Source organism: Ixodes scapularis, unplaced genomic scaffold (genome assembly GCF_016920785.2).
Source record: "Ixodes scapularis isolate PalLabHiFi unplaced genomic scaffold, ASM1692078v2 PGA_scaffold3__209_contigs__length_174095766, whole genome shotgun sequence".
Classification (NCBI taxonomy): domain Eukaryota; kingdom Metazoa; phylum Arthropoda; class Arachnida; order Ixodida; family Ixodidae; genus Ixodes; species Ixodes scapularis.
Window position 1 is genome coordinate 96,616,826 of NW_024609868.1, and position 20,655 is coordinate 96,637,480.

The 20,655-nt window shown below is 44.3% G+C and overlaps 1 protein-coding gene across 1 annotated transcript in view; it reads left to right on the plus strand.

Annotated features, from left to right (window-relative positions):
- The first annotated feature begins 6,972 nt into the window (after positions 1-6,972).
- The window catches only part of LOC8053115 (Golgi-associated plant pathogenesis-related protein 1), an 82,466-nt gene continuing 68,783 nt past the window's right edge, over positions 6,973-20,655 (plus strand). Inside the window, exon 1 of the mRNA XM_029990137.4 lies at positions 6,973-7,147. The gene's annotated coding sequence lies outside the window, so the exon portion shown is untranslated. The remainder of the gene's footprint in view (positions 7,148-20,655) is intronic.

A 20,655-nucleotide genomic window follows, 5' to 3' on the forward strand; every position in this document is an offset into this window, starting at 1 on the left:
AGCATTCCTTATACTTCATCCTAAATTCCTGCGCCATAAAAATTAAAAACTGTATTTTTTTTTTTTTTTTACAATTTAAAAAGTTTTTTTGTTGATCGAACACGGCCAGCCTTCACTAAATTACAACGATAGAAGAGTTCGTAACCTGCTAGAGCAAGAACCTCAAGCAAGCGACACGCAACCTTACAGTTCCGCAAGGCCACGTTGAAATAGACGGAGAATAAAAGCGTCTCACGGCACGTTGACACTTGCGGATTTGCGCAGGCGAATTTGCGCAGGCGAATCTGCGCAGGCAAATTTGCGCAGGCAAATTTGCGCAGGTGAATTTGCGTAGGCGAATTTGAGCACGCGAATTTGCGCAGGTGGAAAGTGAATTTTGGAGTCGGGTGACGAAATCAACTAGTCGCTGGCTGGAAATCTGGATATATGTCCCGGACTGATCCAGATTTCCCTCCAGGGACGAGTCGATTCCGCCACCCAGCTCCAAAATTCCCTTTCCGCCTGCGCGGGTCCACCCCGAGAATCTGCAAGTGGAAACGCACCATAACATCCATGCATGAGACGTTCAGCGGAGCGTCGGTATTGACGAACTGGACGCCTGGAAGCATACAAGAAAGCTCAACGAATTCAAGATACGACGAGACGCCGACGAGGTATCTCTGTCACTATCTTCATTCTAAACCCTGAGAAAAAGAGAAATAAGATAACGGACAAGACGACACAAGGCGCGTTGTCGTGTTCGTTATTTTTGTTTCTCCTTGTCTTAGGGGTTTAGATTATCAAGTTTCTTAACCAACTCGCCTTTATAGTTTCGCCCCTTGGTGCTTTCCTTTTTTTTTCTTTTTTTTTTTTTTTTAACCTCACGCAGAATTTTGTTTGGGAGGGGGAGTGTCAAAGCTATCTCAAAATTTCAAGAATGTAACATGTCGTTACGAAGCATTCGTGGATTTTGGATGCATTTTTGCTAAAGATCTTCCTCTCCGTCGACAGAGTTACTATAAAAAATAAAGTGCGTTTGTGTGTGTGTGTGTGTGTGTGTGTGTTTTTTTTTTTACACTTGAGAGAATAATACAGTCTGCTGTTTTCCTCAGCAAACTCTAAAATTGGGGTGTACAAAAATAAAATAACTAAAGCAAGAATGTATATGATGATTATGTCTGATAAACGGTTTAATGGCGAGAGCGTAACAAAAAGCATGCAACGTGAAAAAAAAAAAAAAAAGAATAGCGCGCGCTGCCTCTAAGCAGTGTATGACGCATGGAACAAGTGACGTCAAAGGAAGTTGGAAGGCGTCGGCGCGGATGGCTAGCAGTCTCATTGATCCGTCTGCTGCCACGGAGCCCTTGTATAAATCTTCCGAGCAACAGTTATTGTCATCAAGATAAAAACAAGAAAAGATAGGAAGAACTTGCTGACCTCGCCAATCACGGAGCGCGCACTTTTGATCGATGAGCCAAAATGCAGAACAAGCGTGCCGCTCTTCTTTTTTTTATTAGTATTATTATTATTCTAGGACAACTACAAATTACAACGGCACAGAGTCGTCCGGATCCGAAGACGTTGACTCGTAAACGTATTCCTGCAGCGATTTAAAGAAAGCTTTTTGTGCAGATTACTCGTAAATATGCCGAATATACATATGGAAAAGTAATGTACCGTTAGAAAAGCTTTTTTTATTATTATAAGCTCATAATTTACATCCTATTCATGTGTTAATTTGAAGTAATAGGCTCTACATTATAGGGCCAAATTATATTTCTTTCAATAAACATTAAATGTAATATATCCAAAGTTAATTTTCTCCTCGTTTTCTTATTCCATAAAATGGCTACTAAACACGCTGGTTGACCAAATAGTTTCTAATAAATACTTATGCTCTCTCTTTACGTCAATTGCTGCTGAATCCCGGACAAAAGCTCACCGGACAAAAGCTCACCGGACAAAAGCTCACCCATTTTTTAAAACACCCGGACAAAAGCTCACCAAGAGAAAATTTCATGTTGGTCTCACAGGGAAACCAAGTTTAGAAAAAAAAAGGCGATGAGCCTTCTTTTAGCGAATTCGGCCACCGCGAAGCCGCGTGTACGGATGAGTCAGGTGAGTTAACATTTTTGTAATGAGCCGCCGCAGACTGCCGCCGGCGAAGCGGCGGGAGCGCAGCAGGGGGCTTGGGTTAACACGCGCACCAGTGATACACGCGTGAAGTAGAAAAGCCTTTTTTAAATAGCGTTCCCTTTTTGATAAACGGTATATCTCTAAACTGAGGCTCTGGTTTCTCTAAACCGGGCTTCAATAAAACGTGCCCGTTCTCTAAAAAATGTTTCGACGAAATGACATTCGATCTACCGTAGTAAACCCTTGCGTAGGATGAGGCACAAGTTCACCTAAAAATGGTGCAATGTCCATCGCGTCCGCATTTTAGTTCAGCCCGTGTTTCGCCCGGGTAGCGAAAAAAAATCAGGTGAGCTTTTGTCCGGGTGTGTGAAAAAACGGGTGAGCTTTTGTCCGGTGAGCTTTTGTCCGGTGAGCTTCTGTCCGGTGAGCTTTTGTCCGGTGAGCTTTTGTCCGGTTACCATTGCTGCTTAACCCCCCCCCCCCTCGCCCCCCCCCCCCTCCAAAAAAAAAGTAATTTCTTTTTGCCGTTGGCGTCCATTCTTTAGTCTACTTATTATCTCGAAGGATTGCCAATACAGAGTCTGTCAATGTTAAAGGACCTGGGTGTGTGTCTTGACAGCGCTTAATATTTTAGATATCATGTGTCGTGGGTCGTGGGCAATGCTTTTAGTGTTAGGGGTAATTTCTCGTCTGACGCGTAATTTCAGAAACCCTCATTCATTTAAATCTGTAGTGAGGTCGCGACTCAAGTTTGCTTCTGTCGTATGGTTGCAATTGACGTAGTTGATTCGGCGCAACACTTGCGAAAGTGAACTTTCACATTCCATTCCGAGTAAACAGATACCGTGTTTTGATGTTCGCTCACCATGTAACACCTCAGCTCTCTCACGGATTCGGTCAATGTATAATACCTTCGCTCCACCCCACCTTGACATATCTGCATCAATTTCTATATACCGTCACGATTAGAATGATATCATTCTAGCCCTTATCATTATGTTAGTGTTAGATGGTTTATCTTTTTAGTGAGCGTGTTTAGAGCCGATGCATTTACTGGCTGATTTTGTTTGTTTGTGTTGGTGCACCAATGAGAAGACCAATGTGGTTGTTTTGGGGCACCCAAAAAATAAAAAAAATATTATTATTATTATTATTATTATTATTATTATTATTATTATTATTATTATTATTATTATCTCTATCACGAAAAATCACACTTCTCCTAAAGATGCAACCTGGTGCTTTGTTTGCAAAACAAATTAGGATGCTTATACTAGCAAAAATTAGCAGTTTTATTTCGATCTATCAATCAAACTATCCCCCTCAGAATTCGCAACTTTCAGCGACAGTGGTACCACGGTGTGAGAATCGCGCTTCCTACCTCCTGGATGATCGGCCTCATAATAAAGGTGCCATTTTACACCTTCCCGGCGTGAAAAAATAAAGTGGGCTCTGATACTGCTTGCATCAAAACTAGAATTACTTACGCGTCACACACCCCGCCTCGTACTGCTGTTTTACGAGGATCATACAGAGGACAGCCACTTTGATAGGTGCCAGCGCGCCCCCTATAGGTCGTGAAAGTTGCGAATAATGCTTTATGAGGAACGCAGCAGACGTTAATTTCGGGCTTAGCCTTCCAGGCAAGCAACACCGCGTCTAGCGTCGCTACATCCCCCTTTTGCACCGTTTCTTTTTTTTTTTTATATATATTTTTGCGGTTGGTGGAGTCTTTTCGAAGCGCTTTATGGCGAATTCCACTGGGCGTTTTGGAGCGCGCCGGGATCAGCTGACCAGATCCGGAATGGAGCACACGATCCGAACGGGGTCGCACCCCCTACGGATCCCCAGTGGAATATGACCACTACTCCGGGATCGGCGGATGCCTTCCCGTCATTCACCTGCCCGGGAATCCCCTTTCTGCAGCCGCCACGGTCGTTTCGAAGACGTTTTCGCAGTCGCGGCGCTAACACGTGTTCGACGCACGAGCCGCAGGAATGGCTTAGGAGCTTCTAGCAAAGATTTCCGGAATGCCGGAAGCTGCTCGAGCAACTTGACGACGAACTGTCGTCAAGCAGCAGCAGCAGTAAGGCGGGCGGCACAGGCGGCGCCTCCCGAGCGGCCATTGCGAATTCTTCTGAGCCGAGATGGGCGAGATCAGGCGAGATGCCCCGGAAGAAAGAAAGTCACGTGTGTGCGCCGAGGGCTGGCCCGCCTGGTTGCCGGTCGAATCCGCCGAAATCGGCGGAGCGACTTTTCTCGGATCCAAATCGAGATCTGGAGTGGGAGCTCATCCAAAACGACAAGTGGAATTCGCCATTAGAGTCTTCCTTCTTGCTTCATCAGTTTTCTCTTGTTTTCTTTCTTTTTCTTGTGTGTTCGGCCGGCGGAGCATGCGGCTCAGGTGTTCGGCAGGCAGCCTGCCACGCCGCAATACCTTTTTTCAAGATCAAATCCGAGTTAGCATTAGCGTAAGAATACAATTTTGCATTAAAAAACGTTCTTGCGTGTTTGTTTTTACGTGTCTCTAGATGTCCAGAACAAGTTGACTGTAATCTTCCTTTGGACGGTCCTTCTACCTGAGATTCGAGCTTCGTTATATGTTTAGTTAGCTATTTATTTGTGTATATTTCTGTTTTTTTGTTTTTTTTTTTCCTAAGCGTTAGGATGATTTTGTTCTCCTGCTCACGTCCCGTTCTGAATCCAGAAACGACGACACCCAACTCATCGGAAATGAAAAGGCGACGTTTCAGAAATAAGAACAAAAACGAAAAAATAGGGGGCGTTCTCGCCGATTCCGAGCGACTGACAGGTGTGGCCGTTTGTCTTCCTTTGTATTTATCAGGCAGTCCCGGATGTCCACTCCGGGATATTCGATCAGTCACGCGTGTAAAAAAATCCAACCGTACACACGCACACACACACACACGCACGCACGCACGCACACACACCATTTTGCAGTTGAGCGTGCCGTTCGTGAGAAAGTGCGGTATTTCAGGGTAATGTTTCACCGCACTCCTTGAAGGTGTGAGATAAATGTTCCCTCGCGGGTAAGAAAAAAGAAAAAAACATTTTCTTTTTTGTTTTTATGCTGAGGGCGATGACAAAAGACCACACAAATTTGGAGGTACAAAATGTGCCGGAGCTGCTAGTTATAAAAATGGTAAAGTTCTGACACCTTGAAAAAAAACTACTCTATCTCTTACGGCTGTCGTGCCGCGCATAGAAATATCGCGATTAATGACACTAGCAATATTTTTATCGACGTGTAAAAAATAACAAAAAAACGAAAAAACAAGAAAATGTCGCAGGCAAACTGTCTGGAAAGAAAATACAACTAGGAATAAAATGAAACCGCATATCTAAAGAGGATGAACAACGCAGACCCCGCGAATTAGTGTGGGATTGCATCTACACTTGTTTTGCCCCCTTTTTGAAGCGTTCTGAATGGGAATTATATATCAGAAACAGCCGTCACACCGCTCATAATTGTGTTTTCGTTGTCCGTCCTTAAAAAAAATAAAAAAAAAGCTTTTAATACAGGTTTACGCAGAATCATTTATGAACTACAGAAAACTTTAATCGAGAAAACGGTTCGCTGACTTCGGTAAGTAAAAAGAAAACTCAGAAAACGTTATAAATTGCATTATTTTAACATTTATGATGTGACGGAAACCAGCTACAACGAGTGTGAATTGTATTGTGATTGAAACAATTTTTTTTTTTTTTTTGCCCTCTTAAAGAAATGAAACGGAAGGCATGCATGAGTCGGAGCGTTTCCGCGATGCAAGTAGTCGATAAACAGCTTGAACGTAAATTGGAACATTCGATTCTTCTAGTAGAAGCCGCAATTTCGGCCGTTGAATATGTCTTGTGATAATTAAGAATGACACGTGCTGTCGTTAGAAAACACCGAAACCACGTGAGAAGGAGGAGGGTACAAGAAGTTCAAACCATGCGCCATGAGCCTAACATTAGTTATGGCACAGGTTGCAACCCCCCCCCCCCCCCCACACACACACACACGCACACAATGGCTAGTCGTCAGGCGACAAAAAGCATATCTATTTTAAAAGCGGGACATTTCACGTTTAGCAGGACCAGAACTTTACACCACAACAAGGTAAAACAATCATTGAGCCTCGTAATGGCCAGCATCCCGTAAAGTGCGACGTATATTTTACCACTTACTTTTATTTATTAGGTCGCTCTTATATTTTTTCTTTGCTCGTGTACTCTTGTGTCCCAAGTATGTTTAAACAATAAATACCCAGCGCAAAAAAAAAAAAAAATTAAAAACGACATTTTCATATTTTTTTACTGAATCATTACCAAGGCGTCAGTTGTCCATGAGCACGTAAAATAAACAAAAATGAATTAGCGACTAAATGAATGAGTATATAAATTAATTACAAAATAATTAATTACTCAATGAGTTAATAATTATTTCATTAACTAGCTAACCGATTTAATTAACTGGTTCATACGGCGACAATATGACAACCAAAGGAATACTCGGTCAAATAAAGCGTGGTTCCATTACTCTCGTACCTCGGTGAGCGGGCAGTCGGCACAAAGGCGACTTGGCCTAGACACAGGGGCGACTGAAATATGAGACCGGGGTATGCGAGCACAATAAACGGCTAGCGGAGTACACAAGCGGAGCAGAACTGAGCGACGTAGAAAAGAACTAAAAGAGCGAAAATAATAACAGGGAGAAAGAGAGGGTGCACGGAGGGAGGAGGGAGGGGAACGGGGGAGGAGGGGCACCGCGGTCGGAGTTTCGGGGTTCCTCCCGGCAAAGGCCAGTGTGCCGGCATCGTCGTCGGAAGCCCGGCGTTGCGCCCACGTGTGCGGCGGCGGCCTCGGAGCACGAAACCAGCCCCGGCGTCCGCGGCGGCGTCCTCCTCCTCGGGGTTCGGGACGCGGGGCTCGGGACGCCAGCGGAGGGCGACGAGGAGGCAGCGGCTGACACGTTGGAGCCGCCCGGAGCGAGGCTCCATGGAGAAGCGCGCAACGGGGGCAGCGTCACGTGAGTTTCTTTTCCCCGGAACACGCTGCCACGTGCTCGTACACTGCGCGACACCCTTATGCCGGAGTCCCCCTAGAGCGACAAACAGAAACAAGAGACAGGGACAAGCCTCAAACCAGAGTCGTCCGCGATTTGACAGGCTTTGTAGAATAAAGGAGGCTCTGCTCAAATATGAGAACACTGTAATACGAGCATCATGCACGCGAGGGTATCTTTGGCGGGCTTGCAATCTCGCTCGTGCTTACTTCAAGGGCACTGAACGACTAAACGCCTGCCAAAAGTACCATCGCGAGTACGCTGCATGTGCTGGAGGCCTGTCGCAGCCGGTTGTTTTTGTTTGTCGCCCCAGTGGGACTCGGGCATTATTAGCCCGAACACGAGCAATTCTTCGCACTTTATTTCGAAAGGTTATCTAACGGGCATAAGGGCAGACAATGAAGTTAAAACGAAAAAAAAATAATAATCGGTGACCGTTTCCGTTAGCGCACTGGAAATCGGAGAACGTGGATCGAAAGCTCGCGCTGCAGAAACCGCGGAGGTTTGTGTTCAATCCCCACCCCTGCCCGTTTCAATCTGGATGAGCATCGTACCGGCGTGCGGTCGTGCATCACTACTGCGTGAATGCACGTTAAAGGACCCAGGCTAGCAGTCGTACCGCACCGCTAAATTTCTCATCAACGGCTCTAACACCAGACGCCTATTGGGGGTAACTGGCCCTCTGTCTACACAAACATATAACACAATTACTTTTTACTGGTGGGCATCAAAATTTAGCAGTTAGGTTAGAGTCCCAGGGGAGCACTTTCCACCACTATAGTAGTTGTGATGAGAGTCCTCTAGTATTGTGAGAATAACAAAGAACAAAAATGAAAGCCGTTTACAACTCTCTGTAACTCCGAATTAGAGCGCAGCTCTTGAGGAAAAGGAGGGCAGGGTAGCGAGGGGAAGGTATATCCTTCCTCCCTCCTCCTCACCTCCTCATCCTGTCTGCTACTCCTTCCTCCGAGCGGCGTCGCCGTCGCCGTCGGCGTAACCGTAAGGTCACGTGACCTCAGGATTACGCCGACGGCGACGTTATTCAGATTCACGGGATAAATAGAAACTTTAGAATTCACCTTACGTCGTCTTGATCGTTTTTCTATTTTTTGTATATCTTCACCCTCGTCCGTTCTTCTTACTGGGGGGGGGGGGGGGGGGGAGGGAGGAGTACTTGTGTTTGAGAGCTAAATATAAATTGCGAATTGTCAAGCTCCTCATTGTACTAACCCTGTCCGTCCCAAAATAAAAAAAAAGTATCTTAAGACTTTAGATTGCGGCGTTATGAGTCATGCGCAAAGTACATAAGTAGTATCCTTCCTTTTTTTATGAGGCATCAAGAGCAAGAAGAAACGATGCTTTCATCGTCTATCTTTTGCGTGTTTTATGCAGAACGTGCCTAGTTAGTAGATGAATTAGCATATAAGCTACTTTCGAAAAGCTTGCGCTAATACCATAAACAAAGAGAGCCTCGATCACGAGAATCGGTGGTGAGGTTAGGCGCAAGGTGACAACCTTCTCCCGTCCACCGATAAGCTGGCAGACATCATGGTTGTAGTACTCCTAGCTCTATCTCTCCGAAGTGTTTTCCCTCGATAATTACCTCGTCATCGTCCTGGAAACGCTTGCCACGCAATGTTTCCTTCATGAGAGGAAGAAGGCAGAAGTCGCTGGTGCCAAGATGGGTGAATATGGGGGCAGAGGCAGAATTTCATAACCCAAAGCAGATGCATATCCGTCACCGGTGCGTTCTCCTGAAGCAAATGCACTCCCTTCGTCAGCTTCCCGCGATGCTTCATGGCCTCCTGTAACCAAGCCAAGAGGTCTCAAATAATCTGTTGGCAGCCCACCATTGCAGTCCCAAGAACGCTAATCATCACCTTCCCCCATTGCGATTCCGCCTTCGCCTTTTTATTATGCGTTGAATTCGCATGTTTTACTGTTCGCTTTGTCCCTTTTGTCTCGGGGTTGTAATGGTTGTCCAGCGCTCATTCATAGAGATTGGCAGCGATAAAAAAACTCGTCAGGGTCGGCTTGGCCAAGCTGCACAATTTCCGCTGCAGATTCCTTTCGGCGTTGTTTTGGCATGGGCGGGACTTGTGAGCAGTCCCTCCGCACCGGAACCTTCATCATGCGCAAATCACTTTCCACGTGGAAATCAACTTGGGCATCGTAGAAGAGAAACCTCTTTGGACGTGCCGAGTCTACAGGGCTCTTCCCGCACCGCAAATTTTGGTGGTATGTTTACATACCACCAACATATTCGTAAAGTTAACACGAACTTTACGAACGTCACTCGCAATGCAATAATGAACCAATTAAATTGTTGCATAGTTATTCACTATTTCTAGCTGTGTTCACGGGAGAGCTCAAAAGTCATGTAAGGTAAAGTCACGCTGAAACTTTCTAAGTTCAGGCCAGAGGCGTATTCTATGTTAGAGGTTGACGCTGTATAGCAGAAAAGCACGTGAAGAGCAAGGTCTTCACGCGCTCCCAAGCTAACCTTTTGTGAATATTTTTTAAGCAACCCGTTTTGAGCCATAATGTTAATGTTACAAAACGTAGGGGCTCGGTTCTAAAGACGTGGATGAGAATAGCCTACCGACATTAATTTTCCTTGCACGTTTCACATAGCATATGCAAACTCGAGGTTTGCCCAATTATAGTGATGCGATTAGCCCGAGTAATTTTGTAGAACCTTTTGGAGTAGCCAAACGTCCATAATGGAGCTGCAAAAACTACCTTTGGAGCACAGGCACGCGCTTAATTTTTATTCATACCACTCTGAATATTATATGTTAAGAATCGTGTCCAACTGTCCAACTATCCAACTGAAAAAAGTGCATGCTTTACAATTCACAATTTTGTGCTACGGCAGGTTTGATTTCCGCAAACACAGAACTAGCTGTTTTATTGCACATAGAAGTTCTAGGTATGGTCGGAAGATGCTAATCGATGAAGGACAGTATAGACTGCAGTGAATGGTCACTTTAGGTACGAAATCAAATGTAAACTAAATAGTATATTCTACTAAAATAATGTTACAATAATCTTCAGCACACGAATTGATGTTTCATTCAAGTTCTAAAGGCTGTAATAAAACAAAAATTGTTAATTCAGATTAAAAAAAATATTTTCATTCAATTGATATTTTATGACATTTTGTATGTAGATACTCATAATAACAGACGTCGGCATGTGAGCGATAGGTATAACTTTTTAAAACAATCCAGCCAAAGTCGTTCAGCTTATTTCCAAGCTTTCTTCTAGTGCTTCCCCTAATTTAGTTTTTATTAATTCTATTAACTTTACCTCGAACGGATTAAACATATATAAAGGTGACAACTAAACAACAGAGTTCAAATAGAAATAAATCTATAGAGCAGATCATACAAAGTTTCTTGCAAATATCCTAAGTCCCGAATTTGAATAATATATCGTCAGAACACCACAGTCTCTCATAAATAATAGCCGCAGTTTAATTAAAAAAGTTTAACTGCAACTAAGAGCTGTTAAATTAACACTCACAAAGTTTTTTTTTATTTTTTTTCGTAATATGTTATATTAGACTCTTGGGTGTTTAACGTCTCGATATGAAGGAATGGTTTCTCTTTTGCACTCGGATGCACTGCGGCAAAGCAATACATACAAACTGCGTTGCTTACTTCGCGGTTGCCGCTTCACTGCAGTACACAAGAGCGCGATGAGAAGCGCACTTAACAAAGCTAACAAGCCTGAGCGGACTGAACTCTTAGAAGAGAGGGTTTATAATAGTCATCCCTAAAGGGACGAACGAACTTGTAGCCTATGTTCCTTCAGAAAGCGAGAAACTTTCGTCCCTGAAAGTAGGGGAGCAAAACTTCCTCCGTCGTCTGCATCTCAATATGGCGGCCTCGAATCAAGCAAATCGAGCTCAATAATGCTTACAGAGGATGCTGCGTCTAGTGTACGGAGCAATATGAGCAGCAAATAAAAGCGTTACATGTGCTTTCTGCGAATTGTCCTTATTTCCGAAGCCAGGTTCCCCCCGTAGGTAAATAAACTTGAATTTTGAAAGCAGTCACTCCGTCTTCTCGTCGTCGACACTGCGATGTTAAACGGAGACAACCGATACCCAGTTACTTCGCGCACTTTAACGTCTTACCTTTGCTATTCCTCGAGCCACATTACCTTTTTCAGCACCTTACATCACGGAGGAGTTATAAACCATTTGCGAAACCAAAAGCCACTCTCAAAAGGGTAAATTCGAAGCAGCCTGGCTCATTGTTGCACGGTAACCAGAAATTATCGCGTGGCGAATCAAGAAAGACGGTTAAATTGCTCGCCACCAGATGGCAGGGTTAAGCACTATAATCAGTCTAATTGTTCAAGTAGCTAGGCAGGTGGCGCTAGTTACCGCCGAATTCATGTGCTACAATTTTTTTTCTTCAGTTCCTCACGTCATTTTTGCCCTTCGGGCACCTTTATTATACCGGTATGTAGATACATTACGCGTACCAGAAACATCATCTGAGTATATACAACGAGCGTATACACATACACGGCACATACAAAAATCAATACAGCAGCGCGTACACTAACCGGATTACTAGTTAACGAGCTCTGCCCTTCCACCTTTTATACTCGACGTTTTGAAGTTACGGATTTTCTCAATGAGCCCCTAAGCAATAAATAATATTCCCAGCATGTCGACTTTTTTTTCAATAATGTCCTACATCTGAAAGTATTTTGGACGATTCAGGGGATGAATCTCTTAGTAAAAAGTAAACGATCATGCCGTAATTATTTGAAATTCAATTAAACAAGCCGCTGCACTGCGGTTCCAAGACATCTGTTTTGTTTTTGTTTTATTTCCGCTACCAACAAGTCGTAACTATAGTCGGTTACAAGTCAAGAAGGTAGGAGAAGCTCCTCCCACAAGTGTGATCCGCCCGTTTTAAATCCCTCCGCAGCCGAAAGAAGAGTCAACTGGAAACACTCCTTGTTCCTCTTCAATGGATTCCAACTTGTCTCCGATCCCACTTTTTAAGAAAGCGACCTTTGTATTCATCGGAGGGGGAACCGAGCCCCTGAAAGGAGCCTTTGTGTCCATTGGAGGGGGAACCTAATCCCCGAAAGTCGTATTTGTTTCCATCGGAGGGGAAAAACTCTAATCTTCCTCTCGTGGCTTCCAAAATGCTAAGTCAAAGTCGAAAGATAAAGCAAATATGTACAGAAAGGCAAGACCCTCCTCGCGCGTTGGCCGCGACGTCACGGAAACGATGGGACGCCATTGGATGCGAAGGTGGCGGAGGGGTATATGATTCCCTTTGAGGGGCATTTGCCGCTACCTTCTTGACTTGTAACCTACTATAGTTTTTGTATCGTCGTACTTGTTTTTCTGTTTGTACAGTTCGCGTGCGGCTGCAATAAAACTGCTAATTAACATATTTTAATTAATTATCCGAATTATCGTGACAATTATTCCCCTACATTATGTCTCCCAGGCCGCATAAATCGCCTGCACTGAAAGAGCATTGGTATAGCTTTCACGGCTTTCAAATTAACAACCGCAACCCAACCTCCCCCCAAAGAAAACAATATTTGTCGGGAATTATTTTCTTGCGCCTGCCTGTCTAATGCTGTTCTCTGCTCCTCTTCCCCTTCTTTCAGTATAGCTGTAGGCAACAGAGTTTACCTAGATTACAGAGTTCTAGGCTAGGTGGCGCAAGCTACCACCCGTTTAAAGGCTACAGCAGATAGCATCCATCCCGGAGTGTTTTCACGTGGCCTACGGGTCGTGTTTACGGTACAGCGTCTATGATCTGCAAGTGTCCGCCATTAAATTGCAAATGGCTCTTCGTGGTTTGAGCCAGAGCCGTATATGTAGAGTTTGGTCAATGGGAGGCGCGGGCAGAGCCAGGGCGAGCGGCAGACTCGGAAAGAGGGCTTGGCATGCTCTCTTGACCAACCAGAAGCCGAAAAGAATCCCCTAGCGGTGGTAGCGAGAAACAGTTCTGAGCCGATCGATCATCGAAGGTCTATGTTCGTATATGGTATTAAAAAGTGCAAAAGAGTGAAGTGTAGTAACTTTTTGTGGTTGAAAATAGGGTGCACGTGTTGTTTTCATCATGATCATGCAGAAAGATGTAAGAAACGAATGCGCCGCTCAACTCTGTTTTGCGCGGACAGTGTGTGACCGCTTTGACGGCAGATTCCCGGCCCTCGGCGTTTGGCGTACGGATCATGTCGATCGTTCCGCTAGTCGCATTCTTCCACCATCATTTTGGATGAGCGTGATTGAAACATCACGTGTACCATATTTTCAGCCATCGAGAGTTACTTCAATGCAGTTATCAGGTTTGTTTCTCGCGACCACCACCAGGGTAATATTTCCGGCTTCTGGTTGGTCAGATTCGAATTTCTGAAGACGCCCTGGAACACGCCCAGTCAGCTTTCGGCCAATGGCGCCTCCTCATTTGTCTCCTATACTTCCCAACGAATGGCCAAACTCTCTACATATACGGCTCTGGTTTGAGCTACTCTGTCTCTGAAATCTATGGGCTGCCTAAGGCGACACCTCTTGTTTAACACGGCCGTTATTCTGAACCCTCGGTGTCACCCGGAGAAGACCAACGAGGGGCACTGATTGGTCACGAGTGCTGCGTCTACGTTCGACCGGAACTTTGTGTCCAATCAGCGAGAACACGAGCCCTGGCCAAACGCCGAGACGGCAGTCGGGTCAAAATCGTGCCCCGCTTTGGCCCCTTGGTTGTTCGGGTGTTGCGAGTCAATCCTCTCTGCAATAATTATGCGTGGCCATTGCGGTCCGGTTTGTTTTATACCTTTGTATTTTTTTACGTGCAAATCACTCGTATAAGATTATTGGCACTCGGACTAAATACTCCGTTTCACTTTAGGTTCGACCGCAGCCAACGCTATACGGAGAGCAAGTCGTCTGCTTTTAGCGCAGAAGTGGCGGTGACGTCAGACTTATGCCGAGCTCTCATTGGCTGTGATTGAAGGAATACTGGGTAGACATCAATGCTAGATGCTCCGAGGTCTACCCACTATTTTGTTTTTCGGAACCCCTATGCAAAGCAGACGAATTTGCACCCCGCATGTACGGCGTGCAAGTTTGCCTGCTCCTTGCGTACCTCGTGCGTTTGTTTACCCGCGAAATGAGCCAACGGGCTTTTGTTTATCGCCGACCTCAACCGGTCAACAGTCATCAGTTCCTGCATGTTCGTTGTGTTGCCCTCTGATTGGCGTGCCTCTCGCTGCGTTCCTACGCGCCAAAGATGCATTTTAACACGCTTTTCCACCGTATACTTTTTTTTTTTTTTAGCAGGGAGGTACAGTTGTTACCAGACAACCGAGAAAGTTCAATTTAGTTCGATAGGAACTAACCTATATCCTGCCGTCAAAAGACGTTTTCCTGTGTAAACAAACAGCACGACGTAACCAGAAGTGAAAAAAAAAAAAAGAAAAGCTGAATAACGTTTAACTTAAAATGCGGTCCGTGGCAAAGATATATCCAGCGCCGCTTTACGAAGTAAAAATAGGCGACGCTTTATTTGTTGTTTTTCATCCAGCCCTCCCTGGGCAGCCGCCGTCGTCTCTTCCCGGGAGACCGTCTAGCCTGGAAACACAAGTGGTCCGCTGAAGGGCGTGTGCCGACCGCGGAAGATATACGACCTTTCCTCAGGGCCGACGACTGGCGCATGTTAAACACGTCGCGGGATATACTTCGTCGGCCACCGGTTCTCCACTCGACGATCTCCGAGAGAAGGGCTTGAAGCCTGTCCGCATTTCAGGTTGCGATCAGACGACGGCCGTCTCGTAAACACGGCTTTGCGTCCCTATTATATGGAGATATACGAACATAGTTACAAAACACGTGCTTCCCTGCCAAGATAATAATAAACGTTGCGCGTACGTTTACACAGCCGGAAGTTAGTCGGCCTCAACGGGCGACTTGTCTCTCAGCTGTAGATGAGCAATTTCGCCGGTGCAGTACAGCCGCTGGGGATCTTTAAAGGGCAGCTCCGCCGTCAATTTGAGCGTTTTTATCAAAACATATTTTCGGAAAGGGTACTAAAAATTTAGCCTATAGCAGCGGTTAAATCATTAAAAAACTGTTTACATAATTTATAATCGTTAAAATACGCTGAAACCGATACCGAAACTAGCTTGTTACTCGACTGGTCCGCCATTTTGACGTGACGTCACATATGGTATAAACACTCGCACGTGTGCAGTTTGAGCCTGGCCAGCCTGGCAGCAGGTGACTGTTTTGTGTTCGTGCCGCGGATAAAAATGGACTCATCAGGCTCGTCTGAATCGAGCAACGATGGGGATATGCTGCTAGATGTTGAGGACGATGACGATAACCCGTTCTCATACGATCCGCCGGCATCGCCTCCGAGAAAACCGCCAGCGGCGGCTGCATTCGTGATCCGCCGCCATGTGGACCCAAATGCCGCTTCCGAAGCGGAATGGTAAGGCAGCTTTTGTTGCTAGCACGCCAAGAAAAACTGATCGACGTTATGCCTTTTAATTGGAGGCACTTTTTGTTATATCTTGGGGTGTGACAATAGACGGTTTTAGTAGACCGTGTTTTCAAGCGACGCTTCCACACACAACACCAATTTCCTCCAGTCGCCATTACGCGCTCTTACATAACTGTATAAACCGATAACATAAGCAAAAAGCAGACAGTCGCTAGCACCAACTAGCTACAAAGCAAGCACCTTCACCAACATGTGACGTCACGGCAACGTCAGCGCCATCATGGCAGCCTCCGTGTGCCGCTCTTGCTCAGTGTTGCCAGTAGGGCTGCAGCAAGTGATTTGGGTGTGTACATGTAAATTTCAAAATTCATTTTCTTCTAAAAAAAATTAATATTTTTCCGATATATTTTGTACACATGCTCAGGAAGGGCATCCAAATACATGGTGAAAATTTTATAGAAATCGGTGACCATCAAAATTACGGCGGAGATGCCCTTTAAACGTGCATCACGCGGTAGCGATACACGTCCGCACGCAGTGTTGTACGATGCTTACCTAGTAGATTGAAACAGGCAGCGGGGTGCGGGGATTCAACCCGTCATTCCTCCTGAGTTCCGCGGCGCGAGCTTTCGCTCCCCGCGGCACGTGCTGGTTTGTGGTGAAATTTACGGGTTCGGTATACTGTAACAACTCTACAAGTCTCTCAACTCCACAAAGCAAAAAAAAAAAAAAGAGAGAAAAAAAAAAGGAAGATGTATCATTTTTTGTTAAACGGTCTTTCGCAAAGTCTCGTGCCCCGACGTGGCAGAGAAGGCGCAATGTGACCGCGAAGGCGATCTATCGGACTTCAAAGGCCGCTCGTGCATGGTTAACGAGACGAACCGGGCGCCGCGACGTGAATGGGCCCTGGGAGTCCTATTAGTGGCGGCGAGCGTGAGGCGCATTCGCTCTCTTTCTCCGGGCAGCTAATGACTCGAGCTCCGAAGCCCCTCGCGCGCCGGTGGGCGGCACGAGAAAGGAATAGAACCCTCGCAGCGACCCAGGGCGCCGGACCGGGCTCCGCACTTCCCAAGATAAATCCCATCGGCGTTTAATGTCTCGTCTTGCATTATTCCGCACACCGTGGACGGACAGCCGCCATTCTTCCTGTCGTGTTTCTCTTTCTTTTTTTCTATACTTGTGTGTTTGTACGGTTCATTCTGAAGGCCACGTCTATTAGCGTTCTCTCGCCTAATATCCGAGTCATGAATAGCAATATGGCGAGGTCATCTTTCGGCTGTTTAGGTTCGCTCGTGATTTTTGTTCTTATGGGATTTCGGGTCATCTGCATTTCTTTTCTTTTTATTATTTTTTTTTTGTCCTTTCGCCTACTGTGACAGTATGTGTTTTGAGAGGGGCTTAGTTTTAATAACTGTTTCCTACGTAAATATTAAGAGAACCGTTACGAAAAAATAAGTTTCTTTCGTGTGTGTGTGTTTTTTTTTTTTTTTTTTTTTTACATAGGTATTGTTTTAACCCGCTGTGATGAATGTTGACGAGTCACGCATTTTTCTCGCAGTTTGCTTTTCAATATAAGGGACTCCCGGAAGAAAAAAAAAACGTTGTCTATTTGAATAGACCATGAAACAATCTTCTCGCTCTCGTTAATGCTGTTCCAAATGATTGCATTTCAGTCTCGTTGTAATCTTTAAACCTTAAAAATGTGGTCCTCAATGTTAGAATATTTTAGCTTTATTTAGTGAATACTATTTGGTTTACTTTTGATTTATACTTAATCGTAACTATTCCTTAGATGCTCACCCTATGCTCGTAATCAATCACAAAAGGAAGGGCTTTTGACACGACCTTTTTTGCTGCCCGGTGCTTTGAAACAGATCTATACAGCTCTAGATGAGTGTTTAGAATAGAATAGTTTATTTCAGACATGCATGTGTCATACATGTGTCTGGGGGGCTGCAGCGAAGGAAGGCAAAAAAGCCCTCCGACGTGGCCGCCGGCCTCCCCTCCCCCCCCCCCCCCCCCCCCCAAATAGCAGTCAACAGAAACAGCATACAATAATTAAGCAACACAATTAAAATAAACATAGACAGCTGTGAACCATTCGGATAAATATCATCCATATAAACTAATAAACAATGCGTCACAAAAAACCAAGAAATAGAAAAAAAAGAAAAAAAAAGAGAAAACTGCATTTATTGACATTAACATCGTCATTATCAACAATGTCATCCAACGCACGTCTGACGTTAACATATCAGAACACTTCATAACACCATGAAAGGAAGACATATAATGCACTGTATTAGCAGTAAGCACACATAAAAGTTACATTATCTTACAATAATCTAAGGAAGGCGGTCAGCTTCAAGGAAATATGTTTTGACTTTTTTTTCCTGAACGCGTGGATTTTTCTATACTACTGTGCTATTCGTACAATTTAGTAGGTTAGGAATTCGGTAATTTAGTTTTTGAGTTCCATAGTTGGTTCTAACGTTTGACTTTGTGTAATTGGTACGCCTCAGATCGTAATCCGCAGTTTTATGAAGATAAGTAATCAAAGAAATATGTCCCTTCATGCTCGATCTGATCAAAAATTATGATCACCAATTTATGTGAGACGACATGTTCTATTAGTAGTAACTTGTATTTTTCGAATAAGGGTACTGTATGTTCGATGTAGCCTAAATTGTCGGTAATTTTTGCAGCCTTCTTTTCTAAAAGGAATATTTTTTTCAGTGTTTATTTTTGTTGTGCCCCACACTAAAAGACAATATTGTAACCGAGGATATACAAGAGCGAAGTACAGTTGTAGCTTGAGCCAGTTTGGTAGTAATTTCCTTAGTTTGCGCAGCTTTCTAGATAAACGTGAGATGTTACATCTTAGGTTATTTACATGATTTGTCCAACTTAAAAAATCCTGAAACCATACTCCAAGAAATTTATGTGCCGTCATAGACCCTATTGTTTAATTTAGAAAGCGAATATGCGCTTTATACTGCAACGGTTTTTTATCTAATTAATACCATACTATGTTTTCTTCCTGTTTAATTCTAGTTGATTAGGGTCTAACCATACAGATAGTTCATTAAACCAGCTATTTGAAGTTTCTTCAAGCTTTTGCAGATTATCTCCGGAAAAGAACACGTTAGTATCATCAACATACAATATATAGGGAGTAAGCCGCACGTTAACAATATCATTTATTTATATTAGGAATAACAAAGGGTCCAGGGATGGAACCTTGTGGGACACCGTACTGTACGCAGGAAATCTGCGATCTAAAATCATACAGGACAGTAAATTGAGTTCTATCGAATAAATAGTTTTCGATAAGGTCAAGAGCTATTCCCCTTACTCCATATTGTGGTAATTTTCCTGTAAGAATTTCATGCTTTATAGAATCGAACGCTTTGCGAAAGTCTAAAAATATGCAGAATGTGTAAAAGCGAGACTTCATATTACTGACTACTTTTTCCTTTATGTTCAACAGAGCCGATTTTCTAGATTTTCATTTCTGAAGTCCATATTGACAAGGCGTTATGATACTTCTGTCATATAAATATTCAAAAAAACCTACTGTTTCTCACTTTTTCAGCGACCTTCGGAAATAACAGAAGTATCGAAATTGGCACATAGTTGATTACTTAGTGCACCTCCTTTATGTCTGACACAAATCCTAGCTTTTTTTTTTACATTTTATGGGGAAATACGCCTGTTTCAAGGACTATATTACATATATATGCTAAAAAGGATAACATATCAGGTCGTTTATTGTTTTGATGGGGGCTGCAGTCAGGTCGTCAAAGGTAATTAAACTCGCTGTGAAATGGTGGCCAACAAGTGATTTCACAGAAATGGAAAGACAAACGAGGCATTATTGTTTAGTTAGACAGGCCAACACACAAATCTGAGAATAGCGGTTGGAGTGTGTTGAATAAGGGTAAAGCGTACAATTGCGCTCAGAAAATACCTTTTCGGGTCCCAAAAAAAATGTTTTGCTGCTCAAAAGGGTGTCGCAAAATAGCTCGTACAGAGCGCATCACCGTCGTACTCAAACGTGTCATAGAAAGCATAAGGGATCGGTAAGGCCGCAAGCAAAGTTCGCCCAGGGCGCCTGTTGGCGTAACGCCCTGGCAGCCATATATTGTGGCCATTTTGTGAGTCGACGCCAAAATCTGACGCATGCACTCGCGTCCAATGCCTGCTCAGAGTGCACAGCAAGAATACGGCCGCAATCGTATAAATGGCACAGCAGATAACGGATGGCGGGCACTTCTGAAGGGGGTCAACTGACAAACCAGAAAGACGCCACCAGGACGACGAACCCGTATATTGAAGAATCAACGATAGCGATACGACTCTGTCTCCACACGCGCAGCTATGTGTACTCTCATAAAATGTTCCGCTCGGTACACTTGCGTACCGCATCACCTGTCAATAATATTAACCTTGAAACTTTGAAGCCTCTCCCTGCATCTGCTGCAGAGAGGGTGACAGAATGGTCTACGGACATGCCTCAACCATGCTCGAGGCATGTTTACTTCATACACATGAATGTTTCAAACGTGTCTGCATTTTTTTTATGATTAATTTTACAAGATTGTTATACTAAAAAGAGACACGCCTCAGGTCGGAGGCATCCATTCTACTGAAGCTCATTTTAGCGAACGTCGATTTAGAGATCCCGTTTATAGAATCCCTTTCTGGAGAAACACAGTATAAAAAAAAGGGGGGGGGGGGGGCAAGCCTCTTTTTATTTAATTTGTTTTTTTAGAAATACAGTTCGGGATTTGGCGGTGCGAAAATTGTTTTCTGCGTCTCGAATGGCTTACGGCGTGGGAGAGAGAAAAAGAAGGGCCAAGGGCTTGGGTAAACACGCCTCAGTAAATCACGCGCTAGCCTTTTTTTTTTTTTTTTTAAGCGTCCCCCTTTTCCATAAAAGTCGCTCCGCTTTCACTAAACCCAGCTTCGATAAAACGT